Below are 3,718 nucleotides of genomic sequence, written 5' to 3'. Positions count from 1 at the left end.
TCCTGGTGTCTGTATTCCTCACTCTGGGTTTTTGGCCCAGCGGGTGACAGCCTGAATCAGAAATACCATTTTTGATACGGCTGGGATAGGATTCGCTGAGCAGTTGCAAGTGCATTAATACTTATTTTTGTTTCCCAGCAAGTGATGCCCATCTGCTGCTGGCAGCGGTTTCTGAACGCTTCAGCAGAGCAGAGGTGGAATCCCTGGCCCCGCCTGGCCCCTGCTGTGAGAGGCAAAGCTTCCCAGGAGCCTCTTTTGATATTCAAACCAGATGAGAGAACATCGGTGGAGCTGAATTTGTCGTATTGAATAGAAGAGCAGGAGGAGGCTATGTAGGAGGGGAGTGTGGAAAGAAGGGAGGAGAAGACGGCAGCGTTTCTGTAGAAGCATGTGATGGTATGCAGCATGCTGCTCTGTGCTGTCATCTACCCCACGTGCTGCATGGGAGCACGTTTTCCATGTAACCTGCCATTTTCAGGAGGGATGCCTTCAAGTGCTGCAGCAAGGGGTGGGCTCGAGGTATGGGCCGTTGTGCTGCACCCATGTAGGAGAGCAGATCATGCTTCTCCTGGGGCAGAAATGATGGGGAACAGCACTGTGCGTCTCCCCGCTTGCACTGGGATTTACAGCACCTGTTGTTGAGCTTGAGAGCCTCTGCCTGCAGGGCTGGGCAGGAGGAGGGAGTCCAGTTCCTAATGACAATCCATGTAAGTGAGCACCTAGCTGCATCCAAATTGTGTCCTAAAAAATGCCAATGTTGCTTTTTTTTTTTTTTTTTTTTTTTTTCCCCGGACAATTTTCCTGTATCCTTTTCCTGCAACGATGGAGAAACAGACCTGGCCTGAGGCTGTGGGATTGCCCCGTACCTCTGGTCCTTGTCCTCTCTCTGCAGCTGTAGACACCCCAGCGTGAAGTGTCTGGCCGGCCCGGCAGGGGCACCATCCCCCTGCTCCCCCTTTCCTCTCCTGGGTGCCTGTTGTCCACCCACATGGAGGGGATGGGGTGGAACAGAGCAGGAAGTTCTCAGCTGTGGGGCTGCCGGCGAGGATGTCATTCTCTGCCCTGGTAACATGCACACACATTCCTCTGCAGTTCCCATTTTTGGTTTTTTTTTGTTGTTGTTGGTGGGTGGTTTTGGGGGTGGATGCAGTTGAGCAAAACTGGGGGTTTTCATTCTTGCAGAGCTGCTGGGTTGCAGTTCTCTATGGTCACAGTTACAGAGCAGCTCTTCAGCAGGGGTTTTGAGTACGGTCTGCATGTTCTTCAGAACCAGCTGGTGGGTCGTGTATCTGCTGATGCACTTCCACCTGGAAGTGATTGATTTGTTACCCCGGTTTTACTCTCAGTTCTTGTTAACCTACAGCACCACCTCCCTGTCTCCTGGCTCTCCTCCACCTGCTGGTGTTCAGTTTCCAGGCCTGGCCTGCCTTCCTCCAGGTTCAGACGTGTTGGTAAGTCGGTGTTTCCCGTTCATCACCAAAAGCTCCAGCTCCCTCTCCTTGTCCCTTGTTCCACTGGCATCACAGCGATGCTTCTTGGGAGCATGTGGTTATTACGTTAGCAGTCCTCCTCAGCCTCCCTACTCCTGAGGGCTGGCAGCATGATTCCTTTAGGGTTCCTGTCGCATCTGTCACCTCTGGAGGCCACCTTTGTTCTGGATGAAACTGAGGACGCAGATGGCCAGACCAGACTTGGGAAACGAGAGCTCAGTGCTCATGGAGAGCGATCCAGCCAGACAAGGAGCTGTGAAAGGGGCAGGGGAAAAGTGAGGGGCCAAGAGCCAGCCCCCTGGTCAGGGGAGGGAGTTTGGCACCAGGAGTGGGGAGAAGACGTGAGCAGGAGGCCAGAAGGTGTGTTTTGTGACCTTTGTGATTACTCACCATTGTTGCTGTTAAAGAGCAACTTCCTGATCTCGTAGGACAACCATCCCTTGTCACAACACCTCACAAGGGGTTCCTTGAGCCCATTTAGTCCCTAGGGAGCTCCTGGCACTCCTCTGGATCCAAGTTCAGCTGGCTCTGTGGAATGTGTCCAGGCACAGGGTGCAGCTCCAAGCCAACAAGGAAGTTCAGCTCACTCACTTTCTTTAAAACTCACTCGTCAAGGAACGGAAAGCCCTAACCTGCTCCAGTCTAAAAATGGCAGGGCCCCAGAAGTAAACTGCCTCCTTCAGGTGGGATCCCCAGGTGTAGCCTGAGGATTGAAGGTGCCAGCCTGAGCAAGTGTCAAAAGTGGCAGCAGAGAGATAGATGCCTCTGTGGCACTGCCCTAGAGGTCACCCCCGAAGAGAAATTCCTCTTCAAGCCACCGTGGCTCACCATGCCCGAGAGGTGGGTGAGGAGTCTGCGTGGACTGTAACCGTCAATTTACTCAAGAGCAAACATGGGTCACGTGCCTCTGCTTGTCCCGTCAGCCGCTTCCCGCCTGATCTGGCTGTGGGACACTTGTGGCTCCTGCTATCAGTGCGGCAACACACTGCAAAAACTGCAAGATCATCAGGCGAGTCCCTAGAGCTCATCGTGGCCCACCAGGAACCACTCGGGTTCTCAGCCATGGGGACAGGTGCCAAGAGTGGCCCAATGCAGAACCCGCTGATCTCTGCGGTCACCTGGGAACCCGGACCAGAGATGCAGTGTTATACGGTGGCCTGTTAGTGACAGCTGGTGTTTGTGACCAGTCCCTGCTACCAAGCATGAAAGAGAACAGAGGGGGGCCCTGAGCACCCCCCCCGCCACACGCTGGGGCCCGGGCTGCTGTGGCAGGGGGCCAGGGCTGATAAGCAGCTGTCTGACCTTGGGGCTGCTGTGAATGGAGCTCATTTGGCACAAACGCCTACAGGAGTCTCAGCAGTGCCTCCCTGCCGCCCCGCGGGAGCCGTGCGGAAGCTGAGGTCCTTGTTCTTGGTGGCTGCCGAGCTGTGCTGCCCCATGGTCCCCATTGGCCCAACCCAGGGACATCACCTCGAGGAGTGACCCTGGACCTGCCTCTTCAGGATGAGTTCTGGAGCAGGGTAAGGTTTCAGCACAAAGACCCATGGAGGAGCGGCACAGCCAGTGCAGCTTGCCTAGGGCTGCCCCGGGACCATGAGGAGAAGAGCAATCCCCAATGCGTGATTTAAAACTCCTTAAAACAGACCAAAGGCAAGAAATGGAAAAGCCAGGGATGGGGGAAAGCAACTGCTGAAGTAAAGGGAGGTTTTACCAGCCTCGAAGAGGTGGAAAAATTAATAAAAGGAGACCGAATTTGTGGCCCCCTCCTGGGACACAGCACTGTGGGTTTGGGGTACCTCCTGTTCCTCCTCCTGGTGCACAGAGCAGAGGTGTTTCTCCCCGTTGGCAGCAGTGCCCTGGGAGGATGCTGCAGCCCCTGGTGTGTGTCCCTGTACTCGGGCGGTCTTGTCACTGCAAAGGTTTTAGCTCCTGGGACCACTTTGTGTTTTGGCTGTTTTTTTCCACAGCGTTTCTTGAGAATCGGTGACCCTCGTGTAAACCACCCAACTCTGAGCTTTTAATCCACCATAAAAACGCCCGGTCTTCCCGTGAAGGTGGGGAAAAAAACAGGCAGGGACACAGCCGGGACCCCCCCAGGACCGCCCGCGGTAGCGGACGGGGAGGGGGGTGGTGGCGATGCCGCCCTGGTGAGCGCGGAGGCGAGGAGCGACGGGGCGGTGAGAGCGGCGGAGGGAGGGGTCGGGGCGGAGCGAGGCGGCGGCGGCGGC

This window comes from Vanellus vanellus, assembly GCF_965231255.1.
Source record: "Vanellus vanellus genome assembly, chromosome: 9".
NCBI lineage: Eukaryota > Metazoa > Chordata > Aves > Charadriiformes > Charadriidae > Vanellus > Vanellus vanellus.
The sequence above is the reverse complement of the archived record's forward strand: the minus strand, read 5'-3'. Positions refer to the sequence as shown.